Source organism: Nelumbo lutea, chromosome 1 (genome assembly GCF_056320005.1).
Source record: "Nelumbo lutea isolate HS-2025 chromosome 1, American lotus-T2T, whole genome shotgun sequence".
Classification (NCBI taxonomy): Eukaryota; Viridiplantae; Streptophyta; class Magnoliopsida; order Proteales; family Nelumbonaceae; genus Nelumbo; species Nelumbo lutea.
The window spans coordinates 32,563,823-32,576,335 of record NC_142684.1 but is presented as its reverse complement, the minus strand read 5'-3'; the positions used below and the strand labels follow the sequence as shown (position 1 = coordinate 32,576,335).

The window sequence follows — 12,513 nt, the reverse complement described above, 5'->3', positions numbered from 1 at the left end:
GTGTCAGAGAGGAGAAATCAAACTGTATTAGATATGGTCCATTCACTTTTTGTCCACTCAAAGTTACTTGCATCCTTTTGGGCTTTCGCATTAGAGATTGTGATTTACGTGCTGAATCGGGTTTCAACCAAATCCATTCCTAAGACTCCATATGAGATATGGACCGGTAAGAAACCAAGTCTAAGACACTTGAAGATTTGGGGTTGTCTGACACATGTTAAAAGAACTAGAGCTAACAAATTGGAATCCAAGACCAATGGTTGCCTATTTGTAGGTTACCCACAAGGCTCTCTAGGCTACTTATTCTATGATCCAAAAGAGCAAAAGGTGTTTTGCAATTGAAATGCCCACTTCCTAGAGGAAGATTACATCTTGGATAATCTTCATCAAGAAGTTGTTCTTGATGAGGAGTGCCCAGGGGTAGAGGGAGATGTCCCACCTGCTCCAGAAAATAACCAACCTAGAAGATCTACATGGGTTTCCAGGCCTCTAGCTCATTTCGGCTATGACTAGGATAGTTACCTGGTGGAAGCTATGACCGTGAGCCGGATCCTATAACTTATTCGGAAGCTATGTTGGACATAATATTCCTTGAAGTGGGTAGATGCCATGAGAGCAGAGATTGACTCAATGGAGACCAATAGAGTTTGGACTCTAGTAGATCCACCCCTTGGGGTAAGAGCAATTGATTGTAAATGGATCTATAAGAGGAAGAAGGGCCCCGATGGTAAGGTTGAGACCTCCAAGGCCCGTCTTGTAGTGAAAGAGTACACTTAGAAAGAGGGAATTGATTATGAGGAAACCTTTTCACCCATGAATATGTTAAATCCATTAGGATCCTGCTAGCTATAGTAACATATCATGACAACGAGATTTGGCAAATGGATGTCAAAACTACGTTCCTAAATGGAGATCTTACTGAAGATATCTATATGCAGCAACCGCAAGGTTTCAGGAACACATGGTATGTAAACCCAACCGATCCATATATGGACTTAAGCAAGCTTTTAGGAGTTGGAACATTTGGTTTGACTCTACCGCCAAACAGTTTGACTTTAAGTAAAATTTGAATGATCCCTATATTTATAGGAAGATAGTGGAAAATAGGGTTACATTCTTGGTTCTGTATGTAGATGACATTCTACTCATTGGGAATGATATAGGAATGTTAATTATGGTGAAAGTATGACTTTCATAGAAATTCTCCATGAAAGATCTTGGAGAAACCTCATACATATTGGGTCTTCGACTCTATAAAGATAGATCAAAGAGAATAATAGGATTATCCCAGTCTGCTTACACTGACAAAATTGTCAAAAGATATAGTATTGAGAACACCAAGAAAGTAATGTAACTTTTAGACATGGAGTCACTCTCTCTTAGGGTATGTCTCCCAAGACTCCCAAAGAGATTGAGGGCATGAGAGAGATTCCCTATGCCTCAATCATAGGGAGTATCATGTATGCCATGCTGTGCACTCGTCCTAACATTACTCAGGCAGTGAGTGTGGTAAGCAGATGCCAATAACTACACAACTCAATAATCTTTAGCTACATTCTTTTTATTCATAGCTATTTAATATATATAATGCATTGAAAATTAATAAATAATAATCATATAGTATTAACTTAAAATGTTTATTGTTTATTTATTACTATTTCTAGTAAAGTAATAATTATGGATTTTTCAAAATAAATAAATATAATTGATAATTAACAAATTATTATTAGTTCATCTATATTGAATTACAATAGTAATAAATGTGAACAATTTCTATTTAATAATAAGTAAACTAGAAAATAAATTATTAATTAATAATTTTATAAGTTCATTAACAAAAAAACAACAATAATTTATAAAATAGAAATAAATATATATTAACTATTATTTAACTAATTAAAATTAATCATAAAGAATAATTCAATTATTTAAATAAATTAATAAATAATAGGATATAAGAAATAAATAAATAACAAATAAAAAATGACCAACCACTAATACTTTATTAATTAACTAATAATATTTAATGATAAATGAAAAATAATAATGTCAATTTGGACTATATTATTTAATTTCATAAGATCATTAATAGGGTAATAGTTATATATTAAATATAGATAAATAATTATTAATTATTAGTTAATTAATTAAAATAAGTATTTATATAATAAATTAACACTTCATTAATTATTAAATACTTTTTATAAGTAATTGATAAATTAATACTTATGTAATATATAACTCATTTCAACCATTATATTTTACCAAGAAAACACATTTTCCCTCTATACCTAATATTTAAGTTTTTTATTTATAAAAAGATGAACAACTAAAATAAAATATATATATATATATATATATATGCACTAACCAATGTTTAAGAAGTTGGACCAGTTCACCAAATCGACCGACCAATTAGACTATCATTAGACCATGACCCAACCCTTAACCAATTTGATGAGTACCCTTATCCTTGATTATCAAAAACACATCGGGCAAAACCATATCCACCTAAAACGTCCCCTATCCATGTTTATCCAAAGCAGTCGCATTGCCTTCCCATAAGTATGCCCGTACTCCACCTTTCCTTCGACTCTCTTGTCTAGGACTCCGCACTCCTTGATGAACTTGAACTGGTCTTGCCTTTAGGTAACCACCCAATTTTTTAAAAGTTATATCATTTTTTAATTTACCTTGTATGTAAGCTTTTAGAGGCTATAACTTTCCACTTGGCTATCAAGTTTTATCCTATTGATCATATTTTTAAATTATATAATTTTTAATGTATTTATATCAAATCCAATCCAATCCATTTGTAATCCTAACCAAAGTTTGGGCCCTTAGTAGAGCTAGGGGTGCTTACGGTTCAGTGCCTTTTTTGTAACAGAACTGGTTCTACCGGTTTATGGAAAACTAGTAACCGAAACTGAAATGAAGTCAATCAGTTAACTAGTTGATCATTTTGGTTAACTGTTGGTTTGGTTAATCGGTTTTTAGTTTTTTAATTTTTATAATATATATTATAAAAAAATATATATAATATTATATTTTAAATAATAAATAATATATCATATATTATAAATATATATTTATTTATATTTATATATATAATGCATATTTATTAATTTATAATATATAAAAAATATAAAATATATATAATATACATAAAATATATATAAAATATATAGAAATATATATATATATATATATACTGGTCGATTTGGTTAACTGTCGGCTTTCTATATTGGTTAACCGAAACTAAACCAGTACCTTTGGTTTTTTAAATATTGAACCAAAACCAAACCGGTCGGTTTGATTAACCGATTTTTTGATTCGATTTTAGTGGGTTTTTTGGTTTTTTTTGCTCACTTATAGTAGAGCCACAAATTTTAGGGTTGGGCCGAGGGCTACTTTAAGCCTACTTTGGGCCCGACCTAACCCACATGTATTTAAATAAATGTATATTATAGATAATATATATATATATATTATTTTATATTACATATAAATATAATAGGCTTGAGAAAGCTAACCCACCTGGACCGGCCTTAAGCCATGGACCATAGTTGTAAAACCCAGTCCATTTTCACTCCTAACCCTATTGTATCCAAGGCTTCCCTCTTGCTGCCCCTTCGAATTTCCCCCTCTTCCTCTTTCACGCTAGCGAATCTCCTGTTTTCTACAACACTTTCACTGTAGTTTGCACCTTTCACTAACGAACCGTAGGTATTTCTCTACCTCCCCTTTTCTCTCGTGGTCTCCATCTCTCTATCCCGCACTATCTCTATGTCTCAATCTCTCAGTCGAAGATTTTGTCTTGCTGACTTGCAAGCAAAACTCTATACCTGGATACAAATACGAGAGTGAAGAAGCGACCTGCATATCTCCACCCCTCATTCTTTCAGTCGAATGGTGCAACTAGAATCGGGTTTCTCTGTGAAGCAAAAAAGAGGGGCATTCCAATTACGCAAAATGAGTTGTGGTAAGACGACAGCCGCAAATAATTTCTAAGGTTATTATTTAGGGCATTTTTTCTAGTTTCATATGCCAAATGGATATCCAAAATACGTCAGTGGTTAAAGTTCCTTTTTTTTTTATGTTTTGTATTGTTTAAAATAAATTAATTGTGTCATTGTGGTTTAACAGGCTTGGTTGAAAGTGGATTTAAGTGTTGTTTTTGTCTGCAGTAACGGAAAAAGCAAGGTAATCTGTTTTATTAATTTATTTGACTATTTTTGTGTGTTTTTCTATACTATTTTAATTGTTTTGACAAAGAGAATCTATTTTGATTCTTGTTAGAGTGGTCCCCTATCATGCAATTGTTGATTTTATTTATTAATGCTTTAGGTTCAGTCTGGCAGTAGTGGGGGACACAGTCCCACAATGTCTCCATTTCCAAGTCACCATACCATTGGAAATGTTGACATTGTTTATTGTTTTCCTTAGATGGATGTGGCACTTGACACCTGCACAAAAACTCACTATAGTCAGGCTTGAGTTCAAGTCATAATATTTGAAAATTGAAACTTCTAGAGAAGAATAGGCTCATGTTTGATGATTGGAAAAGAAAAGAATGCACTACTTCTAATGATAAAACTAATACATAGAAGTATCTTTATCATTTAAAACAAGTACTATTTGACTACTATATTAGCTGATTGCCAAGTTTATCAAATATAGAATATACTCAAAATAAAAAGGGCCATTACCTAAAAATGGTCCTGCCTATTCTGGATCTTGGGAGAGGTAGACTGGATACAAATAGACCTAACCTTTGGCATATTTTTTCTTTTGCACAAAGTGACTGTTCTCAATACCCTATATACCCAACCATACACTGTACATCAATACAGTAAGTTCAGAACTAAATGAAACTAATGTGAACGCCTAAGGTATGAAATGAAATCCAATACTAGATAGAGTAACATCTTGCAGGAACAGGGCATGCAACAAACCTGGGGAGGGATGCCCAACTCCAAGAAAAGAGGGCCCAAAATAAAGTCTCCTCCTAGACCAAGCAGCCCACCAACTACACCAGCCAATACTTCAATATTTGCTCTGTCATGGATTACTAAAATGAACAAGCTCAGATTATCAGATTCTCAGTTTCTCACAATCAATCATGTTCTAGTTTCAACTTTCAAAAGCTCAATAGAACTAGTTTCACTCCCTACTATGGGACTGAAAACTTCATTCACCTGAGGCCCATCCTATTCTCTAGTTTTAGTTTTCAAGTTGTATAACTTCAAGCCTTCTAACAACCTAGAGAAAAAGGAATCAGAAACCCTGCAGGAATTGGAAACTCTGCATCAATTTGCAGAGTTCCTTCTAAACACGGCAGGTCTGTGACACTACTAAAGAAAGCTCAGACTTATATAAAAAAGGTACCCCTTCTAAGTGAGTAGGCACTGGCCTAGCAATAAGATTGAAGTCAGAAACTTTCGTTAATTATCTCGAATACTAGATAGGAATTCTAAAGAATACTTGCAAAAGGTCTGAGGTAATGTCAAATGAAGAAACATTTCATGAAATTGCATCCATGAGTGAGTGCAGAAATGTAACACTTGATCCTCATGAATCATGATATATCTAGGAAATTTATGTGCTAATAACCCGGAAATGTTACCTGCAATACTGGATTGAGCTTTCTGATTTATACTCTTATTGGTCCATTTGATTTTATGTCTGATTCAAGTATGACAACAGGGTCTGGTCCAGTCTTGAAAACCTGACATTACCCACTTAGTAGCTCCTTTTTTCATCAAATGATGACCCATCTTACCTAAACAGCCTCTGGGGATTGTCTTTGCTCCAACTAAATCAAGCTTGGGTTCAGTTTGGACATTTCCTATCCTGATTCAATCATCCAGACAAACATATATTTGTTAGTAGTGGAAAGTAGAGCTTTCCAACCATTGCTCAGGGTCCAATTGATCTTCTGTGGTTAGAACCAACCAGCTTCCTTGATGGTCCAGACTCGTATACCAGCCTCCATCATGAGTATTTGAGCCCTGCTCACTGTTGGTCCAGGCTTGAGAGTTGGGATGTATCTTTTAGCCTATGGTTAGGGCCTGGTTAATTTGAAGTTTGGCCCGACCCAACTTGGATCAGATCCAGGATTCCCCTAAACCATCTTTCAACCGCGAGAAAGCTTTAGTCACATACACTATATGAGTATTATTTGAACCATGAGATTCTTAGTATCCGACACATTAGCACCAATGTGTTACAAAGATGTCAATAATTAAAGATAAGAGTCAAAATTTCCTTCCAAGTTCACCAAGGCTTGTTTCCGATGCCACCATTGCAAGGGTACCCTCAAGGTGTTTTAACTTTCTTCTTCTTCTTCTTCCATTTATCTATTTGATTTTTATGCTTCCTTGCATATCTACTGAATTCAATCATCTATGATACTTAGTGTTGTGGTTATTATATCTAAAAGCACATAGTAGTCCCTCATCAAGTTTTTTCCTGTTTTCATCTTCTATTTTCTGTTATCGTCTGTGTTTCTCCTTTAATAATGATGTTGATGACCATACTTAATGGTTTCTGTTTGTTTTTCCCAGTATGCCCATTGCTTTGTTTGTTGAGTTTCTTTTACCTTGTCTTTATTTTTTCCTGCAATTGACTACTACTAAATTCTGATTTCTACAAATTCTTTTCCTCTTTTGTTCAAAGTCATGATGTTGCTGATGATCTTTCCTTGTCTTCTTTCGTATGGACTTTTATTTATTTATTTATTTGAAGACCAAATATTGAATTTATTTGTTCTGTTTTATGATCTACACATTTTCTAACTTTTCTTTTCTAACTTTGTTTTTCACATATGGAATTTGCTTTTCACATATGTTTGCTTGTTTACTTGCAAACAACAACAGTTGCTTTGTGTAATTCAAAAGCAGTTTCATATAAGAACGACTAAAGCAAAGAAGCTATTCTTAGTGTCTCTGTAGGACCACCACAACAAAAAATGCTGGCCATACTGCTAACTTGTATGGGTGCAAATTGGGCAAAGTCAGTTTTGGTTGAGGTCAACCCGAACCCAACTTTCAGACTGAGATTCTTGGCTCTAACTAGCTGCACATGATATCTGTTTGTATGAATGTGAATATTCAAATATGAACCAGTTCATAGTTGGATTTAATATGGACCTGCCCTTATGCACATTCAACATGGACATCATGTTATAGTAATGTTTTACAAGAAACATCCTTCATCATCATCCTATCTCCCATAGTCATCCTCTCACACTAACTTATATACATAAATCATCAAGTATATATACACTGAAACTATTCACCTACCTAGTGGCAAGGTAAGGATGCCTAACCCAACACTGTGACTTATATAAAAAAGTTACCCCTTCTAAGTGACTAGGCACTGACCTATGCAATAGAATTGGAGTCAGAAACTTGTTTTAATTATCTCAAATACAAGATAGGAATTCTAAAGAATACTTGGAAAAGGTCTTAGGTTTTGTCAAATTAAGAAACATCTCTTTGATTACCTGGTGGGGTGATTTGTTTTTTCTGACCTTCATCAATTCAGCTTGACTCTATTGGCCAAATTAGCCTAACTCCTATACCCAAGTCAAGTTAGTATACCTAGGGCTCTAAAAGTTTGAAATCCTATTTGGTATCTAATCCAGATATCTAGGACTTGGATGATCCATTTACAAAATCATCAGATATGGATTTGATCATATCTGATATGATATAATTACTCATATTATTAAAACCTTTTAGTGGATTTTGGGTAGAATTCAGATTTAAAACTGGACACATCTCCTGGAATTAGTAGGTTGTAGGGGAGCCATATTTCCTACTCATAGCAGACTACACTAAGAAGCCAAAATAGGAGGTTTGTATCAGGTTTGCACCCAGCAAAACTTATATCAAACTTTTATTGACATAGATCCTGAAATTGGAGGTACAGGATTCATGTAGCCAGCCCATATACCTGGTACAAGGCTTAGCTTTACTATATAATGTCATTTCATTGTGTTGTTTTTTTTCTTTTTTTGTCTGACTATTAATTAGAGTGAGACCTATCTAGATGATGGGTCCCTATCTTTTTAATTTAACGTGGCTGCTTAAGAAGGCACCTCATTACCCTCGTTTCTCCATTACGAAAGAAGTCTGATGACTTGAACAGTAAAACCCACCAAATATTCAGTAACTACTACGAGTGGGACTGGATTTCATGTAAATTCTGATTTGCAGATATAGGGTATCATCATGCTTCCACAACAGCAGATATAGGGTATCATCCTTTTAATTTCTCTCCATCTCTTTTTTTTTTTTTTTGAAATGCTAGATCTCTGTATCTCATTCTTTTTTGGAAATGCTAGATCTCTCTATCTCATTCATTTAACAAATTAACTTTTCAACATTAATGATGATTCAAATACAATGTGATTAATGTATGATGATTCAAATAAAAAAAATCAGCATAAACATTTAGGGAAACATCATACAAGGTGCTTTCCAGTTTTTGTAGAAGCCACTGTCATTTGGAGACAAGCTTCTTTGAATCAGGAGCTCCAAAGAAAGAGAGAGAGTGTTTGCACTTAATCAATTTCATTTGTAGTGGTGCAAAATTATGGGATTGCAAAATCTGATTTTGTTGTTTCAGCTTTTGGCTTCTTTTTTCTTTGTAATATTGATGAAGTAAAACAAAACCTGAAGCAAAGTAAAGCAAATACCCAAAAGCCAAAGTGAATCAGAAGTTACATTCTTACTCTTCTCATTAACACTCTCATTGCATTTATATTCGTGCAAAGGAAATTACACTACAAACAAATGGAACCCTAGTTTCAAGTTTCAACGGGGATTCTGAAGCAAGACTTCAGCAAATCAGACCCATATCCATAATCTATGGGTTGCAACAGGAGAAGCCAATACTCAGGCTTCTCCAATTTCCAACTGTAATCAATACCCTTTACTACTTATAGAATTTCTCTTCTTAAATCAGCTATGCAAAATTCTACAAAGCCCTTTTCGTATTTACTCATATTTTAGATTTGTAGGGCTTGAAAATTTTATTATGAACTGGACTAAATGAAACAAAACCTATGATTTCAAGGGCAACTTCAATCAACCACTGAGATTTGTGTACTAATTCCTGAAACCAACCTCAACCTGTTTTTAATCAGGTGGTTTTCTTTCTTTATTTATATATTTTATTGATTTATATTCTTATCTTACTTTAATGACTTCTTTACTTTCAATTCTGAAAGCCTAATTTTCTCCCTCACCCAAGTTTTCTATTTAATTAGACTCTCAAAATGAATAACTCTGATTTTTAACTTAACTATTGGAAAAACATTTTTTACTTGTCAAAGGGCACACTGTGGAGGGGTTTGTAGAGTGTAGAATGTCACTTTAATGAGATTTCTTGGTGGCTTATGAAGTTCAAGTACATTTCTATTCTTAAGCCATCGTCATACATATTCATTCATAGGTTTCTGTAGCAATTGGTTGCATATATGTCCAATAAAATGCATCTCCAAGTTTAATTTCCTTAGAGAAGAACGATGGATCACTTTGATCTTCTTTCTTTTCCTTATTTGGTATCATCATTTTTTTCCTTTAAGCCTTACATTAGCAATTCATTTCTTAGAAATCATGACATGCTCTTTGGTTAATGAATGTATTTCAACTCAGTAATCAGCATTTCATATTAAGGTATGGTTTCTTGTATCTTTCCTTGGTAGTAAACATTAAACCATGATGAGGAAGTTAAACATAACTAGAATCTTGGTAGGTATGAGACATGGAGATATTTTTCCAAATTGTGCAGGAAACTAATGCTTGTTCTTTGCAAAGTTAGGTTAGCATTTGTGTTGTACCTATCGTTGACCAACTCATCACTTGTAGAATGGTCTTAATGTTACCATACTGTCATTTTAACTTGGGTCTGGAGATAAAGCTTACAAAGACTTGATTAGAAGCATAACTTTGGATTAAAGTATGTCTTAGAGAAACCATCTCTCTCTCTCTCTAGATCAAGACGGTCCCTTCAATTCAGTTTGCACAAGGATCCCAAGTTTCTTACCATGTCATTGGCTTTTTCTTTTTCTTTTTCTTTAGGTAGAACAAAGAACCCTAGCTTCCATGGAATGTGTTGTTGATTCCTTCTTGAGGGTTTTGGTTCAATGGGTTGGGGATACTCTTCACATGAGATGTTGCTTAATCCATTTAAAAACCCCACATACCTATTGGTGTTGGATTGAATCCCTTTTTGAGTTTTTTGACACATAAAATCAAAACAATTTATATTTTTTTTGGATTTTACTTTATTTTGCTTCATGTCTTAATTTACTTTGAATGTTCCACATGCAATCCATAACTAATTTTAAGTTTCTTTTTTTTTAGTATTCAACTGGAGCGCAAAGTAGTATCAGACTATTGCTTGGACAAGTGATCATAACAAAGATGTAAGTACCTAAATCTTGTTAGTTTTATTAAAACTATGCAAAACAAGAACATTATTTTAATGAAATCATTTGAAAATTTTAAAACTTTAGGACAAGTACAAGGATACAACATTGCATGGCCTATAACTTTGGTAAGTATTTTATACTTAATTGATTTTTACTATTTAGTTTTGGAAAATATGAAATGATTATTTTTTGTTTCTTATACTCGTTTTTCAATTTTTACAGATTGAGGAGGTTGCACAATGATAGAAAAATTATTGATGGAGAAGTTAACAAGATCTTGAAGACATTTGACACATTTTATTATGTTTATTGTTAAAAACAAGAACATCATGTTATTACTTTTTTATTGGAAATATTAATTATTTTAATTAAATGATACATGTTTTTTTTTTTGTATTTACATTTGCATATGAAAAAAATTAAAATTTACAAGTATCTTATGACAAGTTATATCAATGATTTGATAATTATGTAGTTATTTTATGACAGGTTATATTGATGGTTTGATAACTATATGCAGTTATCTTATAATAGGTTATATCAGTGATTGATGACCATCCAATTATTTTATAGTAGGTTATAATACACCATTGTTTTAGGTATTATATAACTACGGTTTTTTCTATAAACCGGTTGTAATAGGTATTCTATAATTACGATGTTTTCTATAAATCGTTGTAATAGGTATTTTGTAGCAATGATTTTCTATATAAACCGTTGCAATAGGTATTCTGTAGCAACGATTTTTTTTATACAAACCGTTGCAATAAGTGTTTTGTAATCACAACTTTCTCTATAAACCGTTGTGATAGACATTCTGTATAACGGTTTTCTCAATAAACCATTGCGATAGACATTTTGTAACAACGATTTTCTTTATACATCATTGTGATAAGCATTTTGTAAAAATGGTTTTCTTTATAAACCATTGCGATATGCATTCTGTAGCCATGTCTTTCTCCATAAACCATTGCTATAGGCATTCTGTAACAACAATTTTCTTTATAAACCGTTGCGATAGACATTTTCTAGCTATGACTTTCTCTATAAACCGTTGCGATAGACATTTTCTAGCTACGGTTTTCTCTATAAATTGTTGAATAGACATTTTCTTGTTATGATTTTCTCTATAAACCATTGCGATAGACATTTTCTAATTACGATTTTCTCTATAAACCATTGCGATAGACATTTTTTAGCTATGGTTTAATGAAAAACCATTGCGATAGACATTTCTTATCTACGATTTTTATGAAAAACTGTTGCGATCGACATTCTCTAGCTACGGTTTTTTGTGAAAAACTGATGTAATAAAAAGACTGATAGTCTTTCTAAAAGATTTTTAGAAGTTTGATAGATTAAAGACAGTATTTTATTGTTTGGCTAGTGAAAGCCTGCTAGACCAAAAGATAGACCCCGAAAAAGACCATAAAAGCCTAGATTGGTCTATAACTGAGAAGCTACAAGTGAAGCTTATGGTCTATTCGGGCTTCTTATCTTCTCGATACATTTGGCAAAATTTTCAAAGGATCGACCAAAACCTCCTTCGTTCTCCACTTTTGACTAAGAGAACTCTGCCCCCAGTGACTAATCAATACAGATATATTCTTCGCATTTTCTTCCTTCTTCTTCCTCTTCTTCTTCTTCACAAGTAATAATCGAGACTCACCTTTAACTGTGTTCAGGGATAATCACCCAACATTTCTCATTTTATTTAGATTCCATGATTAGGATTTGCGCTTCATGGATGCCAAAAAGGTTTTAGGCACCAGACACATCTTAGATAGAAAAATATATACGACTAGAATTTGATAATCTTCTTGATTTTGCTAGGTTTTGGACCATTGTTCTTCTCAGACAATTACATGGTAATTAGATTCCAATTTGGTCATATTTCATTCGAATTCCCTTTTTTAGGGCTTTTTAAGTTTAAGTGAATATCTTTCTCATGTTTCTAGGCCCTTCCTTTGGCAGATTTGGTTCCCTAAGGCTCTGGAACGCTAGGTCTGGTGAATTGAATCATAGTGATTTCGACAAAATGTTGTGGAATGCTGGTTTTGAAACTTTGA

At 33.1% G+C, this 12,513-nt stretch overlaps 1 long non-coding RNA gene across 1 annotated transcript; it reads left to right on the top strand.

The window, feature by feature from the left end:
• The first annotated feature begins 3,535 nt into the window (after positions 1–3,535).
• On the top strand, positions 3,536–10,840 carry LOC148874193 (uncharacterized). The gene is made up of 5 exons (XR_016104971.1): positions 3,536–3,982; positions 4,147–4,203; positions 10,377–10,438; positions 10,529–10,569; positions 10,667–10,840. It is a non-coding gene; the product is annotated as an uncharacterized LOC148874193 (long non-coding RNA).
• Positions 10,841–12,513: the final 1,673 nt, after the last annotated feature.